Source organism: Macaca thibetana, chromosome 17 (assembly GCF_024542745.1).
Source record: "Macaca thibetana thibetana isolate TM-01 chromosome 17, ASM2454274v1, whole genome shotgun sequence".
NCBI classification, from domain to species: Eukaryota; Metazoa; Chordata; class Mammalia; order Primates; family Cercopithecidae; genus Macaca; species Macaca thibetana.
The window spans coordinates 38,097,836-38,110,272 of record NC_065594.1 but is presented as its reverse complement, the minus strand read 5'-3'; the positions used below and the strand labels follow the sequence as shown (position 1 = coordinate 38,110,272).

Genomic DNA, 12,437 nt, shown 5'->3' with positions numbered 1-12,437 from the left:
CTGGCCCCAGAGGCTATAAGGAATTCCAAGAAGGAGTTTGGAGGTCTAGGGATGGAAACTGGCAGGAGTCATTCAGGCTGTTCTTTGGTTGCTTGTTGGAGCAGAATCAGTCCCCCAGGGGAACAAAGCCTGTAGGGGATGGTGAGGGCAATGACTAAGTGAAGTGAGGCTTCTGAAGGAAGCAAGCCTTACTTAGGCAAAGTGGATTCCAAGGGGAAGAGGACCCTGGAGCCTGGGTTAGTTTGGGTCATATTAGGTTGGTGCAAAAGTAATTGTTGTTTTTGCCATTGAAAGTAATGCCCAAAACTGCAATTACTTTTGCAGCAACCTAGTATGTGTGTAACAAGACCCTCCCATGCTAATCATTCAGGATAAACAGACCAAATGTTCCCCTTGTTTTCTTCTCGAAGGTAAAGAAAGGTCTTTGGAAGGAGAATGGAAAGAGATTTCTAGGACTGACATCAACGGGGCAGCCGATCTATGTCTCTCTGCAGTGAACATACTGGTTCTTCTCTGAGGGAGGGGTCTAGGAGGAGATCTTAAAAGACATGGTGATCCCCTACCTTCAGGTTCTCAAAAACCTTGAGAGCAGAATATGCTGGGAAATATTATGGGTTATGCCATAAATGTCTGATGTTCATTATGAAGCTTGCTGCCTTTCCCAACCAGCTGGGGTGCTTTGAATAGCCTGATATCAGTCTAATGGCTTTCCTCAGCCCCTTTTACTGCTTCCATTAATTTCTTTAGTTGGTTATTACCGGGAGAAACCCACTCCTTCCTTCCTTCCTTCCTTCCTTCCTTCCTTCCTTCCTTCCTTCCTTCCTTCCTTCCTTTCTCTCTCTCTCTCTCTCTCTTCTCTCTTTCTCTCTTTCTTTCTCTCTTTGTCCCAGCTACTGAGAGGCTGAGGTAATCCTCCTGTCTAAGCCTCTGAGTAGCTGGGACTACAAGTATATGCCTCCGCACCCAGCTAATTTTTTAAATTTTTCTTAGAGATGGGGGTCTGTCTATGTTTCCCAGGCTGGTCTTGAACTCCTGGCCTCAAGTGATCTTCTAGCCTCAGCCTCCCAAAGTGTTGGGATTACAGGCATGAGCCACTCTGCCTGGCTGAGAAACCCCCTTCTTGTTAGCATGTAAACTTCAGGTAAATTGTTTCCTCAGAATTCTAAGAGTAAATTATATAAAGTATTACAAACTGTTGGAATAGCAAAGATTAAATAAAACTACTGGACTTGATTAGTAATCATTCCTTCTACCGTAAATGATAATAGCATAAATGAATCTCTGAAAAGAAGTTTCTACCTATGTAGTTTGGACCAGGACTCCTTGGAAGAAAAGATGACCTGAGACCTGTAAGCCCCTCTAAGATTTGACATGCCCATCTGTCAATGTTGGTGATGGTCATGGTGGGAAATGAAGTAAAGTGTGAGGATGTAGGTTGCCTATCTAGCATTTGCTCACCACACCTTCTCATAACATTAACTCAATATTGTTCTGTAATTCATCCTCCCCACCACAGCCATATGACTTAGGAGAGGTAGATCTTACTTTTTGCACCAAGGGCTTGATGAGTTCGAGGGTTGTAACTCTTTCAATTATGTAACAATATCAAGAGACCCTTATTATGTGACAGATACTGTTTTAAGTGAATAAAACAACCCTGGATCCCTAACACACTGAAACTGACATTCTCGTGTGTGTGGAAGAAAAAGTACAAATAACAAAGCAAATCGTGTGATGATAAAAACTAAGGAGAAAAACCCGGCCTCAGCAGGGGCAGAAGGGAATGCTGGGAGATGTTGTCAGGAGCACTTGCTGTTTTAAAAGGGTGATCAAGGGATCAAGGAAGGCCTTGATGAAGTGACATGTTCTCATTCCCTTGCCTTGTTTTAAAATTAGGTCAATTCTGCCAATGAAACCAGAGGGAAGTCTACCAGGGGAACTTGTGGGAAAACGTTTCCTCACAACAAAGATGGAGGCACAGGAAGAGACAATCGCCCTTCTTCCTCTGGATGTGGTTTTAATTGGATGTGATGCCAGAAAGAGCCACAGACACCTTGCTCCCAACTTGAGACACAAGAATGTCAGCGTGGAGAGAGAGAATGAAACTGAGACCTTGATTGTTTTTCTGAGCCACAGAGTTAACTAACCCTGAAGTCTGATCCGTGTCTGTGCTTCTTGTAATGTGAAATAGTAATTTTTCATATTGTGTATGCCAGTTTAAATCAATTTCTTTTTCTTGCAGCTGAAGGCATCCTAACTGATACAGAATGGGTCTTGGTAGCTTTAATAGGCTACAGTAAACCAGTTTGCAAAATTCCATGTAGATAGGAGTGGAAACTTACGATACTCGTTATAACACCGGCGCTTCCCCTGTACACACTATTAGATGTTAGCAACTTCTTAGAGCTTGAAGCGGCGGGGATAGAAAAATGACTACCTGTTAGAGTTCATTTTCCCAAGACAATGACATACAGGATTCTAGACACTATTCTTGAAAACCTCATATTCAGGTGCTCATAGTCCACATGTCCTAATTTACAACTATGTATGGAGAAGAGCTGTATAGATGCAGGGACAGATGGGTGAAGACTACTTCACAGTAAATAAGAGCAACAATTTTAGACTATTGGGGCTGCTGTATAGTGGTTGTGGAGGGGATTGGGCCATATCGAGGTTGTAGTTAGCTTTTTAAAAATCCCCATTGTAATGGAGAGTGGGTGAGAACTAGAATCTCTGATTTCTTCCTGTTTTTTTTTTTTTTCTTTTCTTTTTTTTTTTTTGAGACAGGGTCTCACTCTGTTGCCCAGGCTGGAATACAGTGGCATGATCACGACTCACTGTAGCCTCGACCTCTTGGGCTCAAGAGATCTTCCTGCCTCAGCTACCTGAGCAGCTGGGACTACAGGTGCATGCCACCACACCTGGCTATTTTCAAAAAATCTTTTGAAAGCAAGGGGTCTGTGTTACCCAGGCTGGTCTCAAATTCCTCAACTCAAGTGATCCTCTTGCCTCAGCCTCCCAAAATGCTGGGATTACAGAAGTGAGCCATCACTGCCAGGCTGTCTCTGATTTCATTGCCATAAGTGGCCAACTATTGTAGTCAGAATAATGTATCCCTTCTTTTTTGAAAATATCCACATCCTCATCCCCAGATCCTATGAATGTGCTATGTTATGTGTCAAAAGGGGCTTTTTACAGATGTGATCAAGGTTATGGATCTGGAGATGGGGAGATCATCCTGGATTATCAGGGTGGGCCCAGTCTAATCACATAAACCCTTAAAAGCGAGAAATTTCCTCACTGGAGTCAGAGAAATGTGATAAATGAAGAGGCAGAAGAGATTTGAAACATGAGAGGGACTTGACCTACCTTGCTGGCTTTGAAGATCAAGGAAAGGAACTAACAGCTGAAACATGTGGGTGGCCCCTGGAGGCTGGGAACACCCCTTAGCTCACAGCCAGCAAGAAAACAGAGCTCTCCATCCTACAGCAGCAAGAAAATAAATTCTACCAACAATCTGAATAGCAAGGAAACTGATTCAGAGCCTCCAGGAAGGAACGCAGTTCTGCCGACACCTTGATTTTAACCTGGTGAGATCCATGTCAAGCTTCTGACCTACAGACCTTGGAGATAATAAATGTGCATGCTGTTTTAAGTTGCAAAGTTTATGATAATTTGTTATCATAGCAAGAGAAAATGAATACGCTCACCCAGCAGAGAGTGGTGTCTTGAGTGGATGAGGCACCAGACTGAACTACTGGCTAGTTGGACAGGGTAGGTGAGAGTTGAATAAAGGAGTGAGGCTTTGAAGCAGCCCAAGTAAGCAAGAGACAAAGAAGATAGTCTGAGTATTAGGGTAGAGAAGACATGGGAAGTGGGTAGGTGGTGTACCAGTTGCCTCATGTATGTAACAAACTACCTCAAAACTTAGTGGCTTAAAACAATAGCAGTGTTCTGTGGATCCACAGTTGGGACTGGTCTCAGCTGTGTGGCTCTTCTGCTGATCTCTATTGGAGTCTCTCATGCATGTGCGGTGACTGGCAGTCAGCTAGGCAGCTGCATCTGGGGTTTGACTTGATGAGCTGACTGGCCATGTTATCACCCCATCCAGCAGATTAGCCCAGACTTAGTTGCTGGCAGGGCTCTCAAGAGCAGCAAGAGATACTTTCCAAGTCTTTGCTTATATTATGTTTGCTACTGCCCCTTGGCCAAAGAAAGTCACATGATTGGCCCAGTGTCAGTATATTAGTTTTCCTGGGCTGCCATAACAAAATACCCCAGGTTAGGTGGCTTAAACAACAGAAATGTGTTTACTCACGGTTCTAGCATCTGAAACTCCAAGATCAAGGTGTATGGGGTTGGTTTCCTCTGAAGCCTATCTCCTTGGCTTGCATATGGCTGCCCTCTTGCTGCCTCTTCACATGGTCTTTTCTCTATGTTTGCATCTCTGATGTATCTTCCTCTTCTTATAAGGACACTGGTTATGTTGGAATAGGGGTCATGGCCTTATTTTTAACTTAATCATCCCTCTGAAGACCTTATCTGCACATATGGTTACATTCTGAAGTACTAAGCGTTAGGCCTTCAGCATATGAATTTTGGGAGGATGCAATTCAGCCCATAACAGTCAGTATGGGAGGAGACTCCCCCGGGACCCGGAGAGTGGGAGATATGAACAAATGAGGGAGCTCTGGCTCTAATAATCTACCACAGAGTTATCAAAGTGTAGAAAAGTAAGTAAAACCCACAGTATTTCCCAGAGCTGACTTTGTTTAAGATACAGTGTCTTAGAGAAAAGATCCCCAAATTATGGCTATGGGCTAAATGTGACACCCAACCTATATTTGTAGATAACGTTTCTTGGGGCTCAGACATGCCTATTTATTTGTGTATTGTCTGTGGCTGCTGTCATGCTATAACCTCAGCGTTAAGTAGTTGTGACGGAAACTGTATGGTCTGCAAACTTTTAATCTATTTACTATCTGTCCTTTTACAGAAAAATTTTTCTGACCCCAGCGTTAGAGGATTATAAGAAAGCTATGAATCAGGTGGTGAAAGGGTAAAATAAAATAACCAGACAACTACCAGCAGGAAACATATGGTCTAAGGGAGGGAAGGAAGGCGGCAGGCATGATTCCCCTTGCTCATTTTATGAAAACAAATGACCAGATAAGCAACAGTCCAGGAATTGTTACACAGACGGGTCCTAATGGTGCCACTTACGAAGCCTGCTGAAACTCTTTCTTAGAGAGTTGTTTTACACAGCCTTGGCCTCCCACCCATCTGCTGCCACACCTCTCAGTCCTTTCAAGTATTATCTAGAGAGATCCAATTGTCAGACACTGAGAACAAAGCCTGAGTCTCAGCTTTAATAGGGGTTTCCCCTCCTGTAATATTTCATACAAAGCCTCATTCACACCCAATATGAAGGCAGTGCTGTTTTAAAAACCCATTTCACATTTTTAAACCAATTCTGTTAAGCATGACTTCAGCTGTCACTTCTTGTTATTTTTGGAGAAGCTTGATGCTCGTAGGTTTGAAACGTCCCATCCATTTGTTCAGTGGGCTTCTGATAACTATCCCTGCCCATTGGGTATGAAGTTGACACCAATTAAGCAGCTGACTGCCTTCATGATAGAGTATTTTAGAACAGGCCACAATGCCACGTAGTTATAATTGTTCTTACCTTGTCTAGATACTTGGCGCTTACTATTTTAGAAAACCCAGGACTTCCAAACTGGTGAGATTTTATTATTGCTGCAAATGATGAGTGCAGAGAGAATTTGGGAATGAATGAATGTTGATAGTGGGCTCAAGGCTGTCCGCACTGCAGACATAGTCTGTAACCCCCCTGGAATCAAGAGAAGCAGGCTTTTCAAACTCTTGCTACATAAGCCTTGTTATCGCTGAAATAGACCACTTGAGATGGAAGTACAGACAGATTTGCTGCTGATGACAGCTCACCAGGACCCAGCTCTCCATTCAGGTACATTGATATGCATATTCACTCTACTGGAAAAAAAATCATCTCCTCTTCTACCCTGGGACACGGCTTCTGTAGGCTCCGGAATTTGCTATTTTATACCCACCTGCTGGTACAATATAAGCAGCTGCAATAGGCATCAAGCTATGAAAAGCTCTGAGGAGCACTATTGCAGTGCGAATTGCTTCCTTGCTCTGCACTGTTTGGTGATTGTAAGATGGATTGCCAGATTAGCACAGGCACACAGTATTTGTGTAGGGAACAGGGAGGGTGATTTTTCCCTGCTTCTCCTACCAGCTATTTCTTACCAGTCCCTTTGCCACCTATAAAAAATTGGTTATTTGCTAATGTTTCTTAGTGGAAATTCAAAGGCCGGAATCACTAACTCAAGCCCACAGTAATACCACTCTGTTTCTTTCCACCCTCGAACTGCCACATAAGAGCCTCTGATGCTACTGGCCAAAGAGGCCACTTGCCTATGCAATTGCTCACTCACAGAAGCTTCCAGCACAACAATTCTCTGTTCTTAATGTTTTATATCACTAACTAACTAAACATAGCCACCTTTCACAAATGCAGAAAGTTGTTTCCAAAACACGAAAACAACTTGACGAAAAAAAAAAAAAGTAGAAGTACAGATAACTTGGAGGTGTGGAGGCTGTCTCATGCTTTGGGAGACTGGTGCAGCCGTGTGGGTAATCTATGTTAACATCTTGTCTTCAAGATGCTGACCTCACTTTGATTCAGACATTCTAGAAAAGGATTCATTTCTTCTCCATTTCAAAGCTGTTTATCTGGCTTGGAAAATAGCTGTTTTAAACAGAAGCCTTTACACTTGTCTGAGTAAATTCCATTCCAATTTTTGTTTTGGCCATAAGTCAAAGATAACAGCTGTGCGCTTGTGGGTTCACTGAACTCTACGTGCTTGTTGGCTGCATCACCGACCAGAGGGAATAACCAATAATTAGAACATTTCGGGTCATCTTGGGAAGAACAGAGTTTTCTCTTGTTTGGAAAGGTGGTGTGACCTCCCTCTGATTTTCCCAAATGCGGATCTTTCAGTGACTGAGTGTATAGCTGAATATGTAAGCCTGGACTCATCGCCACTGCGTCCTCCCTTTCCCAAAATATTGCCTGATAAATGGAAGCTTAAAGCCATATTTACTGTTTTTCAGCTTAATTCTTGCTCTGCAACAGGCCTGGGCCATGATAATAAGCAAAAATACTTGTGCATTCCTAGCACATCAGCATTTCTGATCACAATGATTTGCGACTCAGGCCTTGAAAGCTGTGGGGTTTCTTCCTAGCTGAATCAATACAAGTTTACATAAATATATGTTTCTGTTTTTCTTTCGTTCTTGATTCAGCATTCATATTTACTTGTTGGTAACTACAGACAATGGGAGCATGGGGGCAGGGGAGAAGTCGAGCAGATAGAGAGATGATTCAGAAGAAATTATTTGGGTGGGTTCTAATGTCTTAACTGATCATGACTTTTTTTTTTTTCTTGTGAAGAGTAATGTGTTGGAATTTTCATTTGAAAAGATAAAATTTATTCTATATGTCTAAAGAATATAACTGCTCATTTATTGCACTGAGTGTATACTACTATATCCATGCCTACAGTAGGAAGTGTTCTTGTATCAGGGCATTTGGTGTGCTAGAGCCTTTCATATCAGAGATATGTATCCTAAAGCATTATTAATCCAATAGTGACATAGGGGCTGGTTTGCTACTGATGCAAGAGCATTTGTTCTATATTTAAAATCCCCCTGAGTCAAGGATACAAAGTTGGCAAGAGATATGGTGATTATTTTTTGCTCAGTTTTATGTCATGACAGGGAAACCTTTCACTTTCACTTGAATAAGCACAAGGATGAAGCAGAGGCCACCTTTTCAAAGATCCTCCTGCAAGACAGTCTCTGTTATTAAGCAAGGACTCATTACTGATTCGCTCTCTCACTCTGTTGTGGAATGCAGCTCGGGCTGCTTTCGGTGACTGTACTGTTTGTGAAATGTAAAAATGCACCTGGCTGAGGTAGAACAAGGGGTCTGAAATTTAGTTCCCCCTACTTCTGTTCAACAAACTCTTGGCCCACAGGGCTGCTCAGGGTTGGAGTGGGAAGACAACAAGTTTTTCCTGGATTGCCTACATTTTCCATATATTGACTAATGGCATCTCTGAGCATGTTTAGGCTTCTTGGTGTCAGTTTGAACCCAAGACATTTTACTTTAATCATCCCTGGTTTCCTTACTCGTAAGTCCTGTTTCAATAAGGAAATAAATGATTTATTAATAAATAAAAGTAAATCAATAATTATTGGTTAATATGGGTACATTTTCTATGACTGGTTTCATTTAGGTAAAGCCTGCCTAGATATAGATATTTTTGTGGAATATCCACATATTTTTCATTTATTTCCTTAGGAAGATTTAAATGACATTTTATATTCAAAGGGAAAAATTAGAACTAATTTGAAGTTGATGTGATTATATTCTATTGGGCTATTGGTCAGTGTAGGATCATTTAAATGGATTCTTGAAGTGTGACCTGGATTAGGACTGATATTACTGATTGGTAACAAAAAATCCTGCCCGGGAAGTCATGATAAGAAAATATCATAGCTGGCCGGGTGCAGTGGCTCATGCCTGTAATCCCAGCACTTTGAGAGGCCAAGGCGGGTGGATCACCTGAAGTTGGGAGTTCAAGACCAGCCTGATCAACATGAAGAAACCCTGTCTCTACTAAAAATATATAATTAGCCGGGCATGGTAGCGGGTGCCTGTAATCCCAGCTACTCGGGAGGTTGAGGTGGAGAATCGCATGACACCCAGGAGGCAGAGGTTGTGGTGAGCTGAGATCGTGCCATTGCAATCCAACCTGGGAACAAGAGCCAAACTCCATCTCAAAAAAAAAAAAAAAAAAAAAAAAAAAAAGGAAAAAGAAAATCAGTAGCATACTCCCATCCCTGAAGGTATGTATTCAAAGTGCTGTGCCCACCACGGCCATTGTGTCCCTGCAGGCAGCTTCCTAAACTGGTCCTAAGAACAAAGGACTCTGAATAAGCCAGAACTGTTTAAAACTTTCTCCAAAGATGGAATGTGTGAGTTCATCTAGAGGAGACTGAGAAACACTCATCTTCCTAAAACAAGACACAAATGTGTTGCCACACTTCTGGGTCACATTTCCTGTCTGCTTGGAGCATCCCTCTAGGATTAAAAGAACAAAGAGGGGTGGTAGGGAAAACCCACTGAATCCCAGAGATGCCTGTGCTTGCAAATTATTTTCAGTGTGAAGATTTAGAATCTGGGGAAAGACAGGAAAGTGTGCAGCAGGGATTTTTTTTTCCACCTCAGCATTTCTTGCAATGGACTGATTGGTGTGAGAAATTAGCTGTCCTGCTGAGAGTTAGGTGTAGCATCATAAAGAGTACTTCAAGGAAGCCTTTGTTTCTAGCATAGTGGTCTTTAAACGGTGGGCCCTCTCCACGAGTTTCCCTGATGACCTTTATCACGTTGTCACACAGGGGGTGTAGAAAACAGATTGCAGGTCTCTATCTACTAATGCCCTTAATCTGATTGATTTTTATGCTAGTGCCTTTTCTCTTTTATTCCTCAAAGTGCCCTTATCTCCTTCATCTGTGACAATACCACATAGGTGCTCATTTAACAATGAAAAAGAGCCTCCAGAATGTCTCCTTCTGTTGTGTGAACTGAAATAAATCTAATGATTTTAGCAGAACAGATCCCCTCTTAACACACAGGAATAAATTATGATTCAGTTTTCTAGGGACCAAAAAAGAAAACCATAGACTTTTCTATGAAAGAAACAGAAGCCAATTTTCCTACACTTCTGAAGCTAGATATTATTAGTGATTATTACTATTATTATACTCATTTAATTCCTATATTGAAGTCATTCTTTCTGACCTATCTACATTAAGAAAAACACGCATTTGGGGAAAGAATAAATCAGTAGATATGGTATAGGCAGCAGTGGCTTAATGACAGAACTAATTCCCCACTTCCCACTAGGCTTTTTACCTTAAGCCATTAGTCCCTTAAGAGTGTTTAGTAAGGGCTGTCTGTAGCTTAAGGAAAGAAGGAAAGAAATGAATATAATCGGCCCTCTGTACCCATGGGTTCCACACCATGGATTCAAGAAACTGCAGATCAAAAATATTTGAAAAGAAATGTATCAGTAGTGACCATGTACAGATTTTTTGTCATTATTCGCTATACAACTATTTATATAGCATTTACATTGTATTAGGTATTATAAGTAATCTAGAGATGATGTGAACTATATAGGAGGATGTGCATAGGATGACACCTACAAATCCTACACCCTTTACATCAAGGACTCTAGCATTGCTGATTTTGGGATCTGAGGGAGGTTCTGGAACCAATCCATACAGATATTGAGAGACAATTGTATTTTTAAACTATCTACTGTATGTCAGGCACTGTGCTAGCTCCTTTTTATTTGTTCTATCATTTAATAAAAAGGAGCTCATCATGATACTGTGAGGTGGGTGGTGGTTTTATTTTTCAGATGAGGGAACTGAGTGAAATAGAAGTGGGGGCCAGAAGAAAGGGGCTCTAGGCTTTCAGCTGTTAAATCATTTGGCTTCTGAGTTAAATAGACTTTCTGTTCTTGGAATTATGAAAGGGGCACAGCAGAACTCTTGCGGTATGGCCATAAGCTGTTCCTGCTGGGAGGCTACAGGGGCACAGTTGGATTCTTCTGGAATGAGTCCTTTCTGAGTCTCAATAGGATGATTTGCTGGAGCAAGCACAAGATGTGAGAGCAGGTCATGGGACATATTTCTGCTTTGGGCAGATAATGATATGGCCCCACCCAATTCAAAAGAGGTCAAATGCCATATGTGTAATAAGGACTGACACCTACTAAACACTCTGAACCAGGCACTATCCTAATGACTTAATGGGTATCAATTCATTTAACCCTCAGAACCAGATAAGGGAGATGTTAATATTATTCTTACTTTATAGAAGGGAAAACTGAGGTAGCGGTTGAGTAGCACAGAGATTCAGTAACTTGTCAAGGGTCACAAAACTAGTAAATAGCGAAACTGGGGTCTGATCCAAGGGAGGCTGGCTTCAGAGTCATTGCTGTTTAAAACTTTTACTTACTGCCTTTAACCCATTCCCTTCAGAATTGTCCTTTGTTAAGCTGACTTTCTGGGATAAGGCTTTTGTCCCTGTTCACCTCCTCCTTCTCAGTTGCTTTCTTCTGACTTACTTTCATTCTGGGGAAATCTTTCTCTCTTAGAAGAACTTCAGCTCTCTTGAAATTGTATTTTTCTTTGTTCTTGCAGAGTGGATGGCCCATTACACTTAGAACCCTTGGCATCCAAATTGTCAGCAACTCATCGGCTAGTGTTTCTTTCTTGAAGGGTGAAGTCTCAATCCTCAGATGTTCTAGGAGGTGAGTAGAAATGTTAGCATTCCATCCTTTTAATGTAGCAAAGCAAAAAACAACACAACAGCTGAAAAGGGTAGTTCACAAAACTACTGTAGCATCTTAGGCTCTGATGTCAGCCTGGGTTTATGTCTCCACTATTCCATTCTACATAACTAGCTGGCTGAATATGTAACCAGTGCAAATCCTTGGTACGTCCCCTGTAAATCAGCTTTACTTTCTAGTTCACTGACTGGCTATCAGAATCAATGGAAATGGTGTGCAGAAAGTGCTCATCACTATACCTGGTAGCTACAAGCTTTTAACAACAGATATTTTCATTAGTTGTGATGACGATAATTATTACAGCCCTGGATGACTAATGAACTGGCTAAGGTTATTGCATTTTAACTCTGCAAATGCATGGAAGACACTCCCTGTGGCTGGGACTCTTAAATCAATGTGGGACTTGCCATATTCTGATGGCTCCTTATAACATGTTAAGGTGGCCTCACCTAATTTCAGATTTCACTCAAGATCTGTTATGAGAGGCTGGGAGGAGACTTTTATAAAGCTGTTTTCAAAAGCAATTATATTATTTTCAGTGTATTTTAAAAAGATTCAGAAAGAATGAATTATTTTCCAGAAGTAAGGTTTTTAAAAATTCCTTGATAATATATAAGGCTGGGCATGGTGGCTCACGCCTGTAATCCCAGCACTGTGGGAGGCCAAGGCAGGTGGATCACAAGGTCAGGAGTTAGAGACCAGCCTGGCCAACATAGTGAAACGCCGTCTCTACTAAAAATACAAAGAATTAGCCGGGCATGGTGGCGGGCACCTGTAATCCCAGCTACTCGGGAAGCTGAGGCAGGAGAATCGCTTGAACCCAGGAGGCAGAGGTTGCAGTGAGCTGAGATAATGCCATTGCACTCCAGCCTGGGCGACAGAGCGAGATTCCATCTAAAAAAAATGAATAATAATAAAAATAAAAAGATAATATATAAGAAGTCAAATATATAAAGAGTGAAA

General features: G+C 41.7%; 1 long non-coding RNA gene across 1 annotated transcript in view; it reads left to right on the top strand.

Annotated features, from left to right (window-relative positions):
• Nucleotides 1-11,634, top strand: part of LOC126940237 (uncharacterized) — a 95,310-nt gene extending 83,676 nt beyond the window's left edge. The window contains exon 4 of the long non-coding RNA XR_007720684.1: nt 11,326-11,634. This is a non-coding gene — a long non-coding RNA (uncharacterized LOC126940237). The remainder of the gene's footprint in view (nt 1-11,325) is intronic.
• The last annotated feature ends 803 nt before the right edge of the window (nt 11,635-12,437 follow it).